Source organism: Bactrocera dorsalis, chromosome 2, assembly GCF_023373825.1.
Source record: "Bactrocera dorsalis isolate Fly_Bdor chromosome 2, ASM2337382v1, whole genome shotgun sequence".
Taxonomy (NCBI): domain Eukaryota; kingdom Metazoa; phylum Arthropoda; class Insecta; order Diptera; family Tephritidae; genus Bactrocera; species Bactrocera dorsalis.
The window spans coordinates 62,832,162-62,855,692 of record NC_064304.1 but is presented as its reverse complement, the minus strand read 5'-3'; the positions used below and the strand labels follow the sequence as shown (position 1 = coordinate 62,855,692).

The 23,531-nt window shown below is 34.7% G+C and overlaps 1 pseudogene; it reads left to right on the top strand.

Moving 5' to 3' along the window:
• Nucleotides 1-232: 232 nt before the first annotated feature.
• On the top strand, nt 233-434 carry LOC125776951 (small nucleolar RNA U3; annotated as a pseudogene).
• The last annotated feature ends 23,097 nt before the right edge of the window (nt 435-23,531 follow it).

Sequence of the window (23,531 nt, the reverse complement as noted above, 5' to 3'; positions counted from 1 at the left end):
TCTCGCCGCCGTGTTTGCTACTTATTTTTATTGCAATTAAATTGTGAAACATTTATATTATATTTCCGTTGGTGAGATTGTGAAAATACAAACAAAATTCATTTTTAATAAACATAAATTTCGTAAACTTTTATTCAACTTCTTTTTCTTTTGTTTGTCTTTCATTTCTGCGAATTCTCAACTATTTTATGCGACTTTTGTTTGAAATACTCTGCGTTGGCCTTTGAAAATTAAGACTGTACTTCACAGAATCATTTCTGTAGTTAGTCTTCATTTACATTTTTGGAAATCGACCCGCGATGACGAGGTATATCGTTTTATCTGACAGCGTGAGGTTTAAGAAGTTCATTTCTAATTTTGTCCTGTGGCATAATGGAAATGATGTTTCTTCGTAAATCGTTCGCTTACAACGGATAAAACGACTTCTTAGTGGTGATTTTAATGAATAAATTCCAAGTTTTTACACAAAAAAAGGTGCGTGGAGTTCCTTCGCGCGGAAGAAGTTATACTTCTTAGTGTTATTCAGAAGCAAAATGCGAAACAATCATACATACATAAATTATGTCGTTTGCACATTTGTCTGTATGTTTGCGAAAGCAAATATTCTACAAAAGCATATTTGTATACTTAAACAAAATTATTAGAACCATCGTATGTTTCTTACATGCATAACCAAACCATCCTTAAGTCAACGCAACCTAAGTGTCAATGGTGGTGTTGGCGGTAAGCGCTTGGAAAGTCAAGATGCTAACACAGGTTCGAATCTCGACAGAATAAATTTTTAATTTTTTTGCTTTTAACATCGTGTACTATACTAATAAATATTTTTCTTACTAATAGAAATTAAATTTATCACAACAATATTATGTATATGTATATCTTTATATATATAAATCTTCTGACCGTGTGTTTGCATTGGAATTGCTCCTAAACGGATGGACCGATTTTGATGAAATTTTGTGTGTACGTTCAAGGAGATTCGGGAATGGTTTATATTTACAATTTGGTCCACTGGAAAATGTTTTTAAATTATTTTTTTCATTTTTAATCAATTTTTAAATTTGGAATGTTTGACCGATGGATGGCGCTACCATCGCAGTATCCAATATTCAAACCTTAAATTGGCGTAAACGTGTATTAAACAAAACGATGCCAAAGAAAAAGGCGACATCTGTGGATCAAGTTTTTATCACATCGCTTAATATCTATAAAAGAAAGTGATGTTAGTTACTACGCTTATAACTAGAGAACGCCTGGACCGATTTCGGTGATTACCACCAATTCGGATAGGTCTCCTCCCAAACAAGGAGAATACTTTTTTTTTAGGGTAATTCCAAAAAGTATCTTTTTTCCATAAACATTTTTTTTCAATTTTTGTTTGTTTTGTTTTTCAATATTTTGATTTGTAAATTATTTGAATAGTTCAATTTCGGTGGCTTGCTTTTTTATTCCGACTATTCAAAAGAAAAATTATTCAGTAAAAACTTTACGTGCGTTTCACACAAAGAGGTCAATTGCAGATTGAAATTTGTTACGAAGCCACGAAGAGGTCGCCCTAATATCGGTCCATCAAAGTATGGCAGCCAAAGGCAAGGCAAGGCAAGAAGTACTCCCAGGATGCGGTGACATACGTGCGGAATTATGGATCGCGGTCAATAAGCAAGCGATCGTCACGATGTCACAGCACGACTTTTCAAACAACAGTTACGATGTTTCATGGAGTTTATCTTGGAGTAGGGTAGGTACATATATGTGGTACTGTTAGATGCTAAATGTACTCTGTTGAGTGGCAAAAGAGAGGTTTGTCGCAAGTACATATTCTTTGGATGGTGGATGGTTGTCACACCAGATCAAATTGATGAACTCATTTCTGCGGAAATTAATGATGCAGAGAAAGATCCAGTATTATATGAAGTGATGAAAACCAACATGGTTTATGGACCTTGCGGACACCACAATCACACTTCGGTTTGTATGCCTGACAATAAATGCGCGAAACATTATCCATGTGCTTTTCTGAAACACAAGATGGAAATGATGGATATCCACTCTATTGGCGTAAATATCGAAGTTAACAACACATCAAAGTTGACAACACATGGGTCGTACCATATTCGCCACTATTGTCTAATTCACATTCAAAAGTCATGTGAATGTTGCGTATTGCAGTTTGGTGTAATCGATAAAATACGTTTGTAAATACGTCACCATAGGAAGCAACATGGCGGTTATTGGTTTTAAACGACACGGTCGATGCGTGAACTGAAATAAAGTGCTTTGTAGGATATTTCTTTTGAAATTCATGAACGTTTTCCGACTGTTGTGCGTCTCGAAGTTAATTTGGGGAATGACCAAAGAGTCTATTTCAACCCAGAGAATACAGTACAGTCAACAGAAACACCACCAGCAACAAAATTAACATTAGCGAGTTTTTTCTCAACTTCCGTCAGTGATCCGTTTGCGAGAACATTGCCCTATTCGAAATACGTTGATATTATACATGGGATGCATCATCGAAGAAATTGTTACGCAGGAAGCAGGGTCATCCAGTAGATGGACATCCAGGTGTGTTCTCAACTAATGCATTAGAATGAACTTACACAATCCACCCGAAAAACGAATGCCACTGAAGTTCACACACATTTCGCGATGATCAGCCTTCAAATCCGCGTTATGGGATACGACCAAAAATTACATTGCCGAAGACATTTTACATTGCATACGCTAAGAATTAGAAATGGGTCAATACTGATTGATACTTCCCATGGTCTGATATCAATCCCATATGCCGTTTATCAATTCACGAAAGATGGACTCATCACGAATGTTTATACGAACATTGGCCAAACTGTCGTAAGTACGATTCCTTGAGTGTACGAGCAATTTTAGCTGCCACAAATACCTATGTTGTTGACTTAAACTGGAAAATTCAAAGTCAAATTCCAGGAGACTTGCAATCATACAAATCGATCGATCGTCTGACAATGAAGACGACACCGTGAATTACCAGTGGAATTTGTAAATTCTTTGGAGAGGCCTGGTATGCCACCGCATCATCGCAATCTGATTGTGATGCACCTATCAAATATAAGGGAGAGAATGCTTGATTCTATGGATTTCTTTTGAGTTCTAACGATTTGCCAATTCGGTTCAAAAGTATTCCGTTTCCAGTGAAAATTGAATTTAAAATGACGATCAACAGAATAGTCGCATAGTGGGTGGCATACATTTGGAAATGCTATGTTTTTCACACGGCCAGATATACGTGGCGTGCTCAAGAGTTGGAAAACCATCTTCTCTGTACATTTACGCACTGAAACAGAAACAAAAAAATTTTTTTTATCAAGCTGCGTTACATTGAAGAAAAATGTAGACAAATAGCAAATAAATGATTATCAATAAGATATGAATTTTTGTCTTTTCATTTCAAAACACATAATTTCGCGCAGGACAACGGCTGCGGGGTCAGCTAGTTATATATATTGTTGTGATAAATTTAATTTCTATTAGTAAGAAAAATATTTATTTGTATAGTAGTATACGATATTAAAAGGCATAGATCTTTTATCCTATCTTGTGTATCTGCACATGCTCATATGAGTGTATGTGTACGCATGTGCGCGTTCAGAAATTGAAATCATATTTTCATCACTTGTCAATATACTTATTACATGTGCACGCATTGACTTGCATGTTCATACATTCATATATACTTATATGTACATATATTTGCATACTTTGCCGAACAAATAATGCACAAGCATACAAACATACATATGCGTACACATTTGAATATGTCACCAACAAAAAATTGATCTTCACAAGTCAATATGGCAGCCAAATTGGCGAAGAACAAAAGGGAGATGATTACGCTGTATATTCTCTTCCGCAACGAAGAGACAGAACTACTTTCCGGGTCAAATTCCTTCATTTAGACTTTGCTTTATTCTTCATTTTATGTGCGTAAAAAATTTATAAAATGTGAATTTAGGTTTTCTAGTTTTCTTTCATACAAAATGATATGCATTTCTGAATATCACTAAGAAGTATAACTTCTTCCGCGCGTAGGGACTCCACGCACCTTTTTTATATTTCATTTCTATTTACAATTTTCTCATTCTTTCGTTTTGCTCCAACTCCATTGTTTTGAGTTGGAAATTTGCTGACTGTAAACAAAAACAGCTGTTAATAGCAGAGTTTCCAATAAGAAAATCTAAATTAAAATGCCATTCGCTTAGTTTTATTTATTTTTTGTGCTGCCATTTAATTAAATTCCAACGACTTTCTAACACTGGAAATAAGCAAACAACCACATAATCTGTAAACAAGGGCCTAGGTTGGTCAAATTTTATTATTTTGTCATACCGCATTTTGTTGTTGTTTACTTAATCACAAAACCACATAACCCGATAACCACCTTATCGTGAACAGCCTAATTGTTCTTAAAAAGAAAAAGTGAATCCATCTTACGCAAGTTAAATTCAACAATACTTGGTGTCGAAGAACTTATGTAATTCCATGGATCATGCAGAGCTGTCAGTCTGATCCGAACAGCTCGATCGTATTCAACATCAATTTGGCTAACGCAATCATAACTGGAGGAGAGGACCCTGATGAGCTTAAAACCAGCACTCACGTTGAATTCGCTGCGACTTTCATCAGAGTTATGGCAGCGTTCAAGAAAGAGTTAAACAAGTTGGACCCTCAAATAATGTCATCTACTAGAAGTAAACCATTAAAAGAGCAGCCATTTGTTATTGTGATGAAACAACCAAAGTCTCGTCTGCCGCAGTTGCAGCTACCCACGTTTGGAGAACATCGCTGCACGGAAGTAGGATCCCGAAAGACATGTATGGGACGGCCATGTCCGTTCTTCCAGAGGAGATGTCAAACATTAAAAAATTTGACTCATGATATGGTAACAAAAACACCTAGCACACAGGGGAGAAGTACAAAGTATCGTAAAAATACATTTGTTGTTTCTAAGGCTTCCACCAAAAGTTTTGCAATTTGTCAAAAACCTGACCATATTGTGTACACTTGTGCACTATTCGCAAGTTTGAGCCCAAGTGACAGCTGGAAGGAAGCCATAAAAACACATTTGTGCAGCAATGCAAATCTTCTACATGTCGACGTTGCTCAATGAACTATCATACCCTGCTACACTTTACTCAATCCACCAAGCCAAGACCGTCAAAAAGTCGCTCACCTTTACCTTAGCCACGCTCTTGTACAACTGAATATGTGCTAATGTTTTCGTTAGCAACAGTGTCGGAGCGCGATCCTCGATTCTTCTTCACAACTCAACTTTATAACGCCGAGATTAGCAAATCAATTACAAATTAAAAAATTTAATTTGTCCTTAGCAGTTTCCGGTATCAGAGATTCGGAATTTATTGTTAATTCTAGCGTCAACATTTCCATTCCTTCTGTACATAACAGTGCTTCAGTGCAAATTTAGAATCGCCCATAGTGTTGTAGTCTATGCTGGGTACCGATAGTATTGGCTTCGATACTGCAGACATGTGTTGAAGTTCAAGATATTCTTTCATAAAAGATACGTATTGTAATTTTACTTCCTTATTACGTTCGAGACGCCTCTCAAGAGTTAGAAACCGAATATTGGCCCCTGGGAGGGCAAAAGGTGGTGAGTCACATAGTAAGCAAGTGCGTGCGATGTTTCAGATTACGACCCAAGATTTTCGAGCATTTTATGGGAAAGTTACCAGACCGCAGTGTCCGTCAAAGTCGGCCCTTTCTAATCACCGGAGTTGACTATTGCGGACCGTTCTACTACCAATCTGAAACAAGAAGCAGACCAACGAAATGTTACATAAGTCTCTTTATATGTTTTACTACGAGGGCGGTTCATATAGAAGGCGTAGAGAATCTATCAACTAAATCTTTTCTATCAGCATTGCGTTGTTTCTATTGTACTCGTGGAAAACCAAAGGTTATTTGGTCTGATAACGCAACAAACTTTGTTGGAGCAAGAAATGAAATGGCAGAATTACAGCAACGATTTCTCAAGCAGAAACAGGTTGAAACAGTTTATCGGCAGTGTCTTGTTGAAGTAATTGACTAGAAGTTTATTCCACCTCCTCATTTTGGAGGCCTCAATTGAAATAGCGAAATTAATGAACTTAGAATATTCGTATGTCACATCTCAGCCGTTATTAAGTCTCGACCACTTTGTCCAATTACAAAAATTCCTATGATTTAGATGTTCTCACACCAGGCACTTCCTTATAGGTGCATCACTAACGTCTATCCCGGAACCAAACCTTTCAAGAAAAAGCACCAATCGACTAAGCAACTGGCAGCGAATACGATTCATGCAACAGACATTTTGGAAGAGGTGGTGATCCGAATATATATCACTTTTGCAACAACGATCATGATGGCGATATCCAAGGAACAATTCCCAATTGGCACTCTTTGTCCTTATCAAGGATGAAGCATTGCCACCAATTGGTAGAGTCACTAAGGTCTTCCTGGGGAACGATTCTAAAGTTCGTGCTGAAGCTGAAGTTAAAACGGCCAATGATATTTGCAAACGAGCCATCTTCAAATTGTGCACTCTTCCCATCGATGATCATTTAGCTGGCAGTATGACCCGCTATCGGGGGGAATACGTTCAGAGCGCTCAGAAAGCCACCTGATGATTAAGTGGCATCACTTATTACTTTTTGTAAATTTTGGCACACTGCAATCCTGTTAAACATTAGATGTAGCAATTCCTTAAATAAATTACATTCGCTTTTATAACGTGAACAAAACAACACGCATTCGGCCTTTTTGTTCTATTTCGCTTTTAATCGCTATTCGTTCGAGCGCAAAAATTGTTGCGCGACGCCATACAGTGTTAATAATAAAAAAATAATAAAAAAACGATTACCCACCCAACCGACGCGAGAGGTGCAGTCCACAAACGAGCGGAATTAACCGAATCTTAAAAAGCAAGAGAGTTTTAAGCGTTGCGATCTTAAGCTGCTTAGCTACAGAAACAAAAATTTCAACAGCCTAGATTAAGAATTAGATTAAAGTAAGTTTATTATTTTTAAATGTTACTTGTTAATAGTAGATAAAATAACGAGTGAGTGAGTAGATAAAGTAAAGAGTGGGTCTGTTAGATCAAATGTGCTGGAAAGAGATTTGAAATCGTGACATAAACGGTGGAATGGTTCGTTTAACTCAAAATTTGTTCGGGAAAATTTTTAAAGTAAAGGTCTAAACTGCCTGGTAGAGCGAACGGGAACGTTAAAGTTAATATCATACAAGAGAGATGGGCCACAGACTAATCCATTCATGAACTAGGGAGATTTATAAGTTTTAAACAGTTAGTGTAAGGGAGAAGGTTTAAACTAGAATCCCAATGCAAAAGATTTAAGACAAAAAGTAAAAATTGGTTTTGAACGGACTCTAACTTCTCCGAATGGACTTGGTAACTAGGGTTCCAAACCACAGAAGCATACTCTAATATAGGCCTCACCAATGGTGTAAAAATAATTGTTGTGGTAAGCGGATCTGTAAATTCCTTAGACCAACGTTTAAAAAAGAGTGCCTTTAGATGTAAAAACCGTGGAGGATGCGTGAAGATTAAAATTGAGTTTGGGGTCCATAGTTACTCCCAGATCAACAAAACTGCATACTTGCTTCAACCTAAAGCTTTGTATTGTGTCTGAAGTAGTTTCCACAAATCTACCTGAAAAGTACATCATTTTACATTTTTTAAAGTTCAATGTTTCTAATACACCAAGTACTAGGTTGTTTAAGTCTGTTTACAACTGACATCTTTCGCTATTTGAAGTATATGATTTAAACAATTTTGCATCGTCAGCATATAATAAAACTCTTGAATACTTAAGAACAGATGATATGCCATTAATAAATAACAAGGACAGAATTGGACCAAGATGGCTACCTTGAGAAACGCCTGAAGGAGCATTGATTATGTCCGAAAAAGTATCGTTAAATATGACTTGTTGAAGTCTATTACTAAGGTAAGAAGCAACCCATTTATTCTCCCTAAAGCCCGTTGAAACATGTGATACAAATTCAAGCAAATTAGTTACTGTAGATTTCCTTTTACGAAAACCATGCTGAGAACAAGAAATTAGTGGAGAAATCCGCAAGACTATGTCATCTATTATAATTGCTTCAAAAAGTTTAGGTATTGCTGACAACTTTGCTATTCCCCTATAATTTTCAATAGATGACCTAAATCCACTCTTATGTAAAGAAATTATTAATGACTTTTTCCGTATGGATGGGAATAAGCCTTGCTTAAGAAATGAATTAAATAGTTTTTTTAAGGTTTGGTATATATGTAAATATATTTGGCACATGAAAACATGAAGGGAATCATATCTAGGTCATAATTAAATAATTGTTCTGATATATTTAACTGATATAAGACGTCTGGTGGTTGCATTAATTACTGATGCGGAAAATTTTTTGGAGATTTTGGTCCTAAAGAATTCAGCGAACATATTAGAAATTGTACGATTGTCACTAGATATAGTAGACTTTTATTTCATCGCGAACGGAAATTTAGAAATCTTGCATTTGGAGTTAACGAAGCCATAGAACAATTTTGGATTACGTATAAAAATATTTTTTATATAATATATTTTGTTAAGTTTAAATTAGAATAGTTTGAGTAGTCAACAACTAAACCAGTTTTTTTTTAAAGTTGAAAGCATGACATTTTCTATTTTATAATTTACATAACCATAAATTAGAACTTATTCTTTGAGTAACAACACATTTCGGAATATATTTTTCAAATAAATTTAAAATAGTCTTATTAAAATGGGAAGCACTAAATTCAATATTGCCACTGTAGTCAGGCCAAGTTACTTTAGAAAGTTCATAATTAAACTTCTTGAAATTAGCTTTCGCAAAGTTGAACCGAGAACAAAGGTCTTGGGTATTGTTATGAACAAAGTTGGCTATGATTTCGATATTAATTTCCAAAGCAAGATGATACGAGTCCTCTGGCAGAACCAAAGGATCACATTGGACAACAGAGAATATTGAAGCGTTATCAACGTAAACCAAATCTGAGAACTTATCAAACTTGTTTAAATTAAATTAATTTGGTAAGACCCAACTCCGACATTTAATCTAAGAACTAGTTAAAACATAAGAGAATTCTATGAAGTCTGCACGCGGAACATCGACTTCTTCAGAAGAAATTGAAGAATGAACAGCAAAGTAGACACCACCTCCTATTCTACTCAGCCGGTAACGGTTGTCTTCTATATGTTTTAATACTAAAAATTTTGAATAAGCATCTATACATGTGATAAATTTGAGTTTTTGTGCGTAGAAAATGTCTAAATGAAGTTGTTCCCCTTCTTTTTCTGGAATTGGGGCTTTGCCTATTTGTATTTTCTTGGGATGACGATCATATTTATTTTTATTGCATGTCATACAATTTCGAACATATTCTTTCATTTTTTTCCTCATTTCTGGTCAGTAATATAATTTTTCAATTTGTTTGATATTTTCATTATAGCTTCGATGAGCTCTATTATGGGTTTGTTCGATTAATCCGGACTGATCTTCTCTATTAATAATATCCATTGGAAAAAGTTTTGTGAATACAAATTTGTTCTGAAAAGTCTGCAAATCTTCAACGGTGCAATGAATCCCCGTCACTAGCTTTTGCTGAATATATTCTTTCAAAATTGTTACTAAATTTTCTACTGTATCAAATTCTATTAAATGTCTTTTATTTCCAAAGGTTTCAAATAATTCATGGACAGTAAATCTGTTCTTACACAATATTATTTGTTGTTTAAATTGATTTATGGGTTTTTGTGTTTCTTGTATTTGAACGCTTTCACTACTCTGTGCTGAATGTTGAGATTCCTGACTCTGGGAATCATCGGAAATGTTATATAATTCAAGACGCGACAATGCGTCAGCTACAATATTGGATTTACCGGGTTGATATACAAATTTTGGAGAAAATTCTTCTATTATTGCGTGCCATCTTTTCATTTTTGGATTAGGATTGCGGGGTGATAAAGCAAATGTTAATGGTTGGTGATCAGTGTGTATTTCTAAATTGGTTACACGTACATAGATTTTTTAATGCCCAAACAATGGCATAAAGCTCTTTTTCATTAGTTGCATAATTTCTTTCTGTTTTATTAAGAGTTTTTGAAATGAAGGTTATTGGTTTACCCCCTTGTGATAGTACCGCACCCATTGCAACGTTAGATGCATCGGTAGTTAATACAAATGTTTTTGAGTAGTCAGGCTGTATCAATTCCATTTCTGAACCTAATTGTTTTTTTAATTTATTAAATGCATTTATTCCTTCTTCATCTAGAGTTATTTCAAATTTTTTTGATTTATTTTTAGAAATCCTACCGTTATCTCCTGATAGGTATTTTGTCAAAGGTTTGGCTATCGAAGCATAGTCTTTAACGAACTTACGATAATATCCTGCAAGTCCCAAGAATCCTCTTAATGCTCGCAAACTTTTTGGTATTGGATAGTTTAAGATTAATTTTATTTTATTTGAGTCTGTTTTGATGACATTTTGAGCTACTATGTAACCCAAAAACTCTATTTTTTCCGCGAAAAATTTTGATTTTTCTAATGAAATTTTCATATTAGCATTTTTTAATATTTTTGTAATTGTTTCTAAATCCTTTAAGTGTTGAGTTACGTTTTTCGAAAAAATAATTATATCATCCATATAAGCGTGACAGATTTTTCCTATATGTTCTCGCAATATTTCATCCATTGCTATCTGAAAAATTCTAGGGGCATTTTTTAACTCAAAAGGCATCCTTAAAAATTCATATTTCCCATTATTAACGAAAATAGCTGTTTTCTCAATATCATTTTCTGTCATTAAAATTTGATGAAATCCTGATTCTAGATCAATGGTTGAAAAATATTTTGCTTTGCCTAGATTAGACAGTATTACGTTTGTATCCGGAATCTGATAACGATCAGAAATTGTATGCTCATTTATTTTTTTGTAGTCAATTACCATTCTAAGTTTTGGTGTTCCATTGTCATTTGTACCCTTTTTTGGTACCACCCAAATTGGTGAGTTATATGGACTTTTACTAGGTCTTATTATATTATCGTTAATCATTTTTGTTTAAATGAGTTAAGCATCCACCCCCTCTACTCAGTAAAACTAGCGCATCCTAATGCTGCATCGCCATTCACCACAGCTGATGACACTTCAACGCAACTCACCACACCTGTGCTCTTACCCACTAAACAAAAGGGATAGACAACAGGAAAGGAAACTACTTCGATATACACAAATTCGCTACCAACATTCGCCACGTCAACACTTCGACAAACACATTCGATCTAAACAATTCAACAAGTCAATCCGCTACCAAAATTCGAATCCCCACTGCGCCGCGTAAACATTAAAGTTTTTAATACATTCCTTTCTGCACTTCGCCGCAATAAAGGTTCCCACGCGCTAGAAACAACTTCGGCTCAACCCAATTCCTGTGAGCAGCATCGTATTCTCAACCCAACAACATTTGTCGCTGCGTTTAATTAAATATATCTATATGTATATACATATTTAATATTTATTGTACTTTAATTATAATAAAATTAAAGTAATTGTGCACCAAATTACCGGAGTATTTTTATTAATCGCGAGTGTAAGTTGGTTTTGAATACCCTCAAATTGAGTGGTTTAAACATGGTCCTTCGAGCCGGATAGTGGCAGGCACTATGGATTTTTAAACACAATAAAATAAAAGAAAATATAGTGCAGTGCGGTGAAGAAGTGGCGAACAATCAAACTAACAAAAAAAAAATGTTCAAACATAATGTGGTGGCAAAATAAACAAAACCAAACTAAACTACATGCATAAGTGCAGTGACCTAAGCAAAAAAGAAAACTAAGTTCGGTTACAAAGTGCAGTGACATAAAGTGCAAAAACGATCAAAAACAAAAAAGAAAACTAAAAACCTAATTAAAAGAGCGGGAATGTATTCAAATATAAAACATAAATAATATATAAATACATATGTACATATGCTAGTGTGGTGAGCAAATAAAAACAGAAAAAAAAAGAAAACACAAAAACAGCTGTAATACAAAAAGCATACATACACACATATGAAAACCTAAGAGTGCGCTGTGTTCATATTTACATATAGATGTACACAAAACCAAAGACATTTGTTAAAAGTTTTATACAAACAAAACATAAATCGGGCGCGAAATCTAAAAACGCCTAAACATTAAAACAACAAAGCATATAAAAAACGAAACAAACGGGCGCGAACATTACAACAAATATACATATACAAAACAAAACAATAGCAGAAGGAGGCACCAGCTGGAGAAAGGAAAGAGGAACAAAACGCATTAGCGCAACATTTACATATACCCAGCAAACCATATCATACCAAAATACCAAGTGAGCGTATTAATTTCACCTCATATTTAATATATGCATATACATATGTATAGTACGGTTTTCCTAATTAAAACTTAGCAAAAATCGGTACCCAAACTTTATTTACGGCTGTACTACTCGTATACTGTAAAATTCAAATTACCGCATTTTAATCTAGTATATATATATATTCTACATCATTACATATACATATACATGTATATATTCTCGAATATATATGTATACTTACTTTGGTCCAACACAAACAAATCAAAAATTTAAATATTTATGACAAATTTTCGGCAATATCCCTTCTGCTTAATAAAGCACCAAGTCAGATTGTATATAACAAAATAATCAAAGGCAAACATTAAAATTATAATATAAAAAGCAACACAAAAAAAGATAAAACAACAAAATTTCCATACCTATGCATATTTACCGAGTGCAGGTATATTACAAGTACTTATATATAATAGTGCATACGGAAAACTTCTGTTTTACCGAATCCATTTTCCCCGCTCTCTTTTCGTTGTGCAAATCTATTGCCAAACAAAAAAAAGCAAAATTACGCAAGCATTACAACATATTGTTTGCTCATACATTAGCACAAACAATTTGTGAATATTAATCAAAAAAAAGCGAATTGATCTCTCTAACGAGCTCTCAATTGCTTAAGAATACAAGAAAAAACATAATTATAAAACATACAAACAAATACTAATGTAAATAGCGCATTGATCTCTTCAACGAGCTCTCAATTGCACAAAACATAAGTACCTACAAAAACAAAACATACAAGCCAAGTATTAGGGTGTGCCTATATACCGACATATATTATTAAATAAAAAAAAAAAATTAAAAAAAAAATAAATACGAAATGGTTAATGACGACACAAATCAAAACACACCTGGAGCTGCGCGCTCAAAACAGGTTGTAAAATTTATTTCACAAAGTGACAGTTTATTACGATACTACACTAGATTTGCCTCTTCACCGATTCACGAAAACTCGGAATCGTTATTAGAAGTAAAAGGCCAAAATCTTAAAAATTTTTGGACTCGCCTCCAAACGGCTCATGACGCCATTGTAGATTCTGACGATTCAGATCTGCCACAAAATTTTAAATTATCTGCTTACGCCATATACGAAAACTGCTTAGACCAGTTCGAAGAAACACAAGCTATGATCTCCGATCAAATAAAGCTCATTAAAGCAATTGCACCTACTCCCCACAGTAGAGTAGAGCTGCCACAAATAGATAGTCAAAAGGCAAGTTCCGGCATCCACCTCAAGGTGCCGCCATGTGATACAGAAACATTCTATGGAGGTTATGAAGAATGGCCGTCCTTCCGGGACATGTTTACAGCCGTTTACATCAAACATCCAAAATTATCACAAGCGCAAAAATTGTATCACCTCCGATACAAAACTAAAGGTCAAGCAGGCGTCATAGTAAAACAGTTCGCTCTTAATGACGATAATTTCAATTTGGCTTGGGAAGCTCTAAAAGCTAGATACGAAAATGAAAGAATAAACATGTAACGACACTGATGAACTTGCCAAAAATTAAGAAAGAAACAAGGATAGAATTCATCAAACTAGAATCTACTGTTTCTAATTGTTTGTCGGTTCTATCGACATTAAATATTCCCACAGACAGCTGGGACCCAATTCTGGTAAACATTTGCACCGCCGCATTACCAGAAAAGTCACCACCCAATATGAAATTGCGGAAAGGTTAGAAGAAAAAATAATCAAAACTAAGAACATTAAACACGACCAAAATAGAAGCTTAGATAGACCCCAAGCTAGAAGCAAAAACAAATTAAACATAATTTTTAACAAAATACAATCGTTCACATCCGAACACAGAATACATATCGCTCATTTACTTCAATAGTGTCATAACTGAAAAAACGCATTTTTTCAGGAGAGCAATTTTTAGTTTTTAGCTTTCTTTTGTGGGTTAAATAAAAGTTAAGATCGCAGATTTTCTATGCAAACTAGTGATATGTCATGTGTAGTATACATTATAGAAGAAATTCGACCGAAATTAATGATTTCCCAATTTTTTCTTGAACAAAAACTTTTCTGCTTTGAATTATGTCATTGTTTCTGAAAAAACATAGAAATTTCTCGGTTATAAACTAAATGTGTCATTATTGTTGAGAAATAAAATACAAACCCCCATATTCATAATAAATAAAAATGGTTTATAAAGTTTTTTAAAATGACATTTCCAGCCGAATTTCCATTTCAAAGAGCTTTATATTTATTTTTTATGAATAATGGGGGAAATTTATACATTTAGACATTTTATTTTCGGGGGTTTTTAACGTAAAAAAAATAAAATACAAAAATTCATAGCATCAAAACATATTTTTATATGAAATTAATTTTCAGTTTTTAAAAATAGTAGAAATAATTAGTAAATAGTGGAAATACATATATGATTGAATCACAAATTGTTATAAAATTCTTGATAAAAGCGTGGAATCAAGTTCTTTTTAATTAATTCGTTGATATCTTGTCTTTTATTATTAGGAATTTCGATTTTGGAGTGGTAGGCTTTTTGTAAATCAATCGGTGTGCTATGTTTCTTCTTGGATTTGATTATAGTGGCTTCCCTGAACTTCTCCTCGGCGTATGATGATTTGAAAAGCACAGAGTTGGGTGACTCTCGTTGAACCTTCAGGATTTTCACTTGAGAGAGTTAAATTTCTCCCATATTCAATGGACCCATGTCATTAGAGAGTAATTTGAGGTCAAAGAAATCTCCATAAGACACTTCTTGCACTAAGAATGGGTGGCCTGTTTTCTTAGCTGATCGAATTGTAGTAATGAATGAGTCAGTGGTGTCAACGAGTTTCATACAATTGGAAATAAATTGCCTCTGCTTCTCAATGTCGCCCAGAGCCCAATATGAGGAAAATATCTCTTTTCTCTACTCTTCGCTAAATATATTTGAACATTTATACCGACAGTTTTCACCGCACGGAGGTTTAATTTCTCTTTTGTTTCGAATAATTTTTTTAAGCTTTCATAGTGTTCAGCACTATTTCTCTTTTTTTTTACAATACATATTTTTCTTCCAATTTTCTGGCTGCTTCCTCTTTTTTTTTTCATCGCCGGACTAACAAGAATGGTGGAAGAATTGTTTATGTTTGAAGTTGATGTGCTTGGTTGCAGATCAAAGGAGTTTTGTTCAGGTACTGGCGTACATAATTCTAGATCTGGAGAATCTTCCTCGAAGCAGTTATCATAAATTATGCTGTTTACCGTGGTCGGATGTGGTGGGTTATCTTCATCATTGCCGTAGACACTATCACTGGAATCGTTAGCAGAAACTGGGAAGTATGTCACATCAACTATGGAATTGTCACTATCTTCTGAGAACAATGATGTAGAAGATCCGCAATTATTTTTGGATAATGACATTTCCAAGTAAGCTAGAAAAAGTCGAAATTCGTAATTTTATTATCAGCAATAGCGTATCATTTTACGCTATGAGAAGGTGTTTTATATTATAGCCGATACTATTTTCGTAAATAATGACATATTTTATATTAACACAAAATCGCCATTTCTACACAGCCCATTTTTTCACGAAAAAAACGTCACAAAACAAAATACCTAGTTATGTAAATAATTTATTTTCAACAACAACGTCACATATTGTGTTGCGCAAATTATGAGGAACTAAAATTTTTCAACAGTATAGTCACAACGCAAAATAATACCATTTACATGAAAATTAGCAACATGAAAAATATAACTACCTTTTCACATAAATCGCTGTAACACAAAATATATCGTTTTTTCGGAAAAACTAATAATCTTTACACGACGACGACTCATGTTAAATTGAAATGTGTCGATGCTGTAGCAAAAATTTGACGCGTCACAACAAGTGGAATAACGGCACTTTTTCATCTCACGCGTTCAATTTTCTACTAATCACACAGAATTTTTTATACAATATTAACCATGATATTGAGCACATTTTTTTGTATTTAACTCAAAAAATCAGTTTTTTGAGTTATGACACTGTTGAAGTAAATGAGCGATATGTACGTCATGCGAACTATGCACAAGACGACACAAGCTAAAATCTTGCGAAAAGTTTAAAAAACTTAATATAAACGAAAGGAACAACTTTGTCAGATCAAAAAGACTCTGTACAAACAGCTTGTCCCATACACATAGTCTTAAAAATTGCAAAAGTAAATTTAACTGCTTATATTATCAGAAAAGACACAATTCAATGCTTCATTACAGCAGACATCCCATCTCACCTCAAAGAAGCGCTTATTCACAAAGAACCACGGGTATAATTGCAAAAGCAAATCCCGAAAACCAAAATTCGAAAAATTGCCAAGAGGCACCATGTTGCTCAAAGGCACAAAAAGTTCAAACGCTGCACAGCGAAACACAAAGTGGACTAGTTACCGAACTAGTTACAACCATACCAACTCAAGTTGAGTACAATACAAATAAATACCTTAATTCACAATTAAGGAAATTTCAAACTCTAGAAGATCAGTATTGTGAGGACTTTTCTAAAGCTACAACTACTCGATCAAATAATGGCCGGTACGTCGTACGACAACCACTAGAGCCACAATTTTCGAATACCCCACATAATGGTAGAAAAAACAAAGTCAGATTCCCCCTGACAACTTCATATAAAAACAAAAGGATATGTTCGTAAATTTTCGACCCCGCAGGATGGCTTTGGCCAATAATGATACAAAAAACCTGCTTAAAAAATCTCAAACTATGTGGCGGGCTACTAAACGCCAAATTAGAACTAAAACATAAATATAACAAAAGTGTCTCCAAAAGTCAAAAAATCTACACATTTTATACAATGATGCCCCATTGAGGCACACATTTTCAAATAAAAAAAAAGGGAAATTAAGGGATCTAAATACTCCCAATGCGATACATTAACGCACCTACGCTTATAAAGCTAAGGTCGCTTTTATCGCATCTATCCAAGCGCTCCTTATATAAGTGAGTTATGGAAATCAGCTATACAAAGCTTCAAATTAAGTATACAAAATTATCTACTCCACGAATTGAAGCCGTTCGCAATTACCGGTCACGTCTCGCTCCATCCATCTATTGTCACAGCCCTAACTCCAGGGCTAAGGAGTACCCATTCTGGCCATATCTGAGCCTGGCGTGGAGTTACTGTCCTTCATAAACCGAATTACATGCATCAGATTATATATATAAAACTAGGCAAAATATTCGCCTAGGTGGCCCAGGATGTTTAAATGAGTTAAGCATCCACCCCCTCTACTCGGTAAAACTGGCGCATCCTAATGCTGCATCGCCATTCACCACAGCTGATGACACTTCAACGCAACTAACCACTCCTGTGCTCTTACCCACTAAACAAAAGGGATAGACAACAGGAAAGGAAACTACATTCGATATACGCAAATTCGCTACCAACATTCGCCACGTCAACACTTCGACAAACACATTCGATCTAAACAATTCAACAAGTCAATCCGCTACCAAAATTCGAATCCCCACTGCGCCGCGTAAACATTAAAGTTTTTAATACATTCCTTTCTGCACTTCGCCGCAATAAAGGTTCCCACGCGCTATAAACAACTTCGGCTCAACCCAATTCCTGCGAGCAGCATCGTATTTTCAACCCAACAACATTTGTCGCTGCGTTTAATTAAATATATCTATATGTAAGTTATCACAGCTAGCATAGCAGTTATCACAGGTAGCATAGCTAACGAAATATACAACAACAAAGTTGTCGTAGCTAGCAAAATACGAGTATACTGACGAGAATGTTGCTCAATAAAGTTAAATTCCAAAAATTACAACAACAGCACATTTCGTCGGCACTAAACCAGAGCGGAAGTCGTGCCACCGCAATGTAAACCGTTTCTTGAACAAACTGAGGTTTACTGTTTCGCTATATTATTGCTTACGTTAGCATTATAAAGTATATAGAATTAAGCACTAGTAAGTAAGAATTCGTACATATGTAAGTTTATAGTAATAAGCAAAAATTTTGTATAAAAAGAAATGTATTGAATAAAATAATTTGGAGTTCAACTTGACAATTCAAATGAGCGTGTCTTTATTATTTGGTGGCAACTATTAACTGGCGCCCGAGAATTTAAATTGTCTATATCGGTTGAAAAAAGCAGCGTTAGAAAACTCTAAATCGCGCATTGATAAAATTGTTGTTGCCCGCGAGCAGAAAAAAAAACAGCGTTAGGAAACTGCTGTTATCTAAACAAAGTGTTTAAAGTAACTCTAATCGCACATTAATAAAACTTCTGTTATCCGCGTGTAAGTAACTAAGCAGCTTAACAAAACTGCTGTTATCTAAAAACGTGCTCAAAGAGACTCAAAACTGTGCATTAATAAAAACTATTGTTGCCCCTAAACAAGAAGGAATCAACGTAGAAAAGCTGCCATTACACCAAGTGCTCAAAGTGACTTTAATACGACAATAATAACTGTGCAACTGAGAAAATTATTCTCGCAGCATATTCAACTGTGTAGACAAAAGTGCAAAACCACCAAGACAACAATCAAAGCCTGAACTGTGACGTCATCCACTCCCAAGTAGCGGAATAAAACACCTCAAAAAGGAACAAGTGGACCGCCCGAAATCAGGATGCAGAAGCTGATACTCCCGATACTGTTGTAAGAATTAAAATTAAGTTATTCACCTTTTTGTAATCAAATTTATGTATTGAGCAATTTAAAATAAATTGTAATAAGAGCAAGATTATAACAATTAGCAATAGAAAAAATTGTAAAAACTGGTGAGCCTCAGTATGGAACAAGTACAAAAAGCAATCACACATTTGACAGGCGCTATAAACGCGCAAATCGAGCAAGCTAAGATATTAAGCAATAGAATAAATCAATTAGAAGCTAGAGTCAACCCACACAGCGAAAGCGCTAACCCAAATAACCTTATTCACTTAACAGAGGCAGACCTAGCCGAAATTAGCAGATTGCCTGATAGTGTAAAGAACCTACCGACATTCGAAGGAGACCCAATCCAATTTATCTCCTGGATCCACAATGTAGAATCTATTTTACAGGACTATGAGGTGGTAAGGACGAAGCCACTCTATAGAGCCATCTTACGGCACATTAGGCAAAAAGTGAAAGGTCCTGCGGATACGGCCTTAATATCATATAATATATTTGATGACGACTGGGGGACAATCAAGAGTTGTTTGTCACTGCACTACGCAGACAAACGCGACCTAAGGACCCTAGAACACGAACTAGGATCCTTATCTCAAAAGCACTTTAGCGTAGAGCAGTTCTATGCTCGAATTAATCACTAATTATCTTTGATAATCAATAAAATAAAGGGACAGGACTATTCCAGAGAAACAAGTAGCGTGCTACTAGAAACTTATAGGAACCGAGCCCTTGACGTATTCATCAGAGGCCTAAACGGTGAACTATCCAGGATGCTAGTCATCCAACGACCCAAGAACTTACCCGAAGCATACGCTTCCTGTCTTGAAATACAAAACATTAACTTAAGAAACTATTCAATCTACCCAAGGAATATAGGTAGCATAAGCCAAACGCAAAGAAACCAAATGAACCAAAAACAGGTATTTGTACCAAGGGAATTAAACTCGTTCGAAAAAAATCAAATCTATAATAAAAATATTCAAACTCAAGCGCTACCTCCACCTAGGCCAACCCAACCCAAGCCTGCAGTCCCGATGGAGGTAGACCCTTCAATACACTCACGAAGAATAAACTATATGAATCGACCGAACAATACGCCTATAGTAAGGCCATCCAATTATTCTTCAAATATCCCTAAGAAATCCCAAAAACTATTTAATGTCCAAACAGAGGACGAGGAAATAAATTTTATGACAGACGCCTGTCTACCCTACCCTATTTAGAACTAACTTTAAAGAACGGGGATATCGCGAAGTTCCTTGTAGATACGGGAGCTAATAAAAACTTTGTCTCCGAAAAACTTTCAAAAAATTCAATGAAACTTGAGTGTCCTTTTAAGGTTCACTCAGCCACAGGTCAAGTAAATATAACCCATAAACTACGTGGACCATTCTTCGGAAGTATAGGTATTACAAATAATTTTGATTTCTTCACATTACCCAATTTAAAATCCTTTGATGGCATTATTGGCGATGATACCCTCAAAGAATTGGGAGCAATCATAAATAGGAAAAATGACACAATAACTCTCAAGGATGTGGTACTGCCACTAAAACAAAATATCTCTAAACAAATAAATAATATTCAAGAAAACCCCTATGAACATGAAGTTAAGGAAATGATAAATAAATATTCGGAACTTTTCGGACCAGTCTCCGACAGTGGGACAATCGACACAACTGTATTAGCAAAAATTAGAACAACAAGTGAAGAACCGATATATACAAAATCATATCCTTACCCAACCAACCTACGGGGCGAAGTAGATAAACAAATAAAAGAACTTCTAAACAATGGTGTAATAAGGCCTTCAAAGAGTCCGTATAACTCCCCATTGTGGATTGTTCCAAAAAAACCAGGTCCATCAGGAGGAAAAAAGTATAGAGTAGTTGTTGATTTTAAACGACTAAACGCAATAACTATACCTGATTCCTATCCAATACCTGATATAAACAACACTCTCGCTAGCTTAGGCAAATGCAAGTATTTTACTACACTCGACCTTACATCCGGTTTCCACCAAATCAGGATGAAGGAAAAGGACATAGAAAAGACAGCTTTTTCAACAGCCAATGGTAAATATGAATTTACTAGGTTGCCATTCGGTCTTAAAAATGCCCCTTCCATTTTTCAGAGAATGATCAATGATGTTCTCAAAACGCTTATAGGAAAAGCCTGCTACGTTTATATCGATGACATTATAATAATGGGAAAAACTAAAGAGGAACACTTACGAAATATTGAAGATGTGTTCATGCTTCTGTACAAATCAAATTTAAAAGTCAATCTGGAAAAATCCAAATTTTTTAGAACAGAAGTAAATTTTCTAGGTCATATCGTTACCGGCGAAGGTATTTTGCCAGATCCTGACAAAATATCCGCTATTAAAAAAATTCCCGCACCTGCTAACCTTAAGGAATTAAAAGGTTTCCTGGGTTTAGCATCGTATTATAGGAGATTTATAAAAGATTTTGCAAAAATTGTTAAGCCACTTACCAATTTAACTAGAGGTGAAAATGCTCAAACGGATACAAATTTCACTAACAGAGGAAGGCTTGAAATCATTTAATGACATAAAATATTTGCTTACATCTTCTGAAATTCTGGTATTCCCAGACTTCAACAAACCCTTTATTCTAACGACAGATGCTTCCAATACTGCAATCGAAGCAGTCCTTTCACAAGGGATAATCGGTCAAGACAGACCCATAACTTACATCTCTAGATCACTCAATAAAACCGAAGAGAATTACTCGACAATAGAGAAAGAAATGCTCGCCATAGTATGGTCCCTCGACAAATTAAGGACTTACCTGTATGGAGCTAAAGAAATAAAAATTCTTACTGATCACCAGCCACTGACGTTTGCACTAAGCAACAGTAATAACAATGCCAAGTTAAAAAGGTGGAAAGCAAGGATAGAAGAATATAATTATAAACTAATTTACAAACCAGGAAAAACAAACGTAGTCGCCGATGCGTTATCACGGCTGCCAATAGAAGTTAATACGCTAACATCCACAGATGAAAATACACAACATAGCGCAGAAGAGGATAGCTCAAAGCTCATTCCTCACTGTGAAGCTCCAATTAACATATTTAAAAATCAAGTTATATTTACAGAAGGAAAGGAGGAAATTACCCACGAAGAACCTCATCCAAGCTTCCACAGACATCTCATTAAATGTGAAGTTTACGATAAAGAAAACCTAAGTAAAATCTTGAAAAGCGTTCTAAACCCAAACATAATCAATGGAATTAAAATTCAAGAGAAATACATTTCATTACTTCAACAAATATATCAAGAAAATTTCTCACAATTTCGTATCAGGATAACACAGAAAGTAGTTACCGATATCGCAGACGAAGATGTCAAATTTAAAATAATAGAACAAGAACACAAAAGAGCCCATCGCAATGGTAGAGAAAATAAAGACCAGATATTGGAAAAATACTATTTTCCACAAATGACTAAACTTATTAAAAAATATACTAAATCATGTGAAATTTGTGGATGAAATAAGTAAGAATAATAAGGAATTATTCGCACAAACATTATATAATAGATTAGGTATCGTAAAAGACGAAATTGCTAAAATTATAATGGCAACCCAATTAGCAAAACAAGGAATCGTTCATTCTCAAATTCTAAATAAAGAAGATATCGCAAATATTCTCTCTCAAACTGAGACACTACCTTTTAAAAATGAACTGCAAGCACTCAAATATGCAGAACCTTCTATGATTATTAAAGACTCACTTCTTTTATATGTAATTTCACTACCAAAAACCGAAGATACCCTTTACAATAATATTATCTTACGTTCGACTATAAAACACCTTAAACGAGTATACTTAGAATTCACCAATCTTTTCATATCCCAAAACGACAAATATGGCATACTTGGAAATTGCATTGAAATAGATGATACTACTATATGCAAGAGAAACCAACTTAAAAAACTAAACAAATCCCATTGCATTTCACAAATCCTTAGCGGAGAAAAAGCGCTTTGCGATTACCAATATGTAAACCAAGCTATAATTGAATTAATTAGTGAAGGAACAATATTTCTCTCAAATTTTATTGGAAATATTACTTATAATAATACTTCTTTTAAACTAAATGGTACTTTTCTCATAAACTTCTTTAACGAAACTATAACTTTGAATAACGTTAGTTATACAAACTGGCAAACAAGTTCCTACCAAATCTTACCCGCAATACTTCAGAATAACCTAACGGAAAATGAAATTAAATTGGACTTACTTACATAAACTACATTTAAATAATGTAAATGAACTAGAACGGATAACATCAAAAAACATTATTTCAATTAGCTCAAGCTTCTTAGCAATTCTTGTTGCAGTAACACTATCATTAGTTTTATATATCATACTCAAACCAAAAA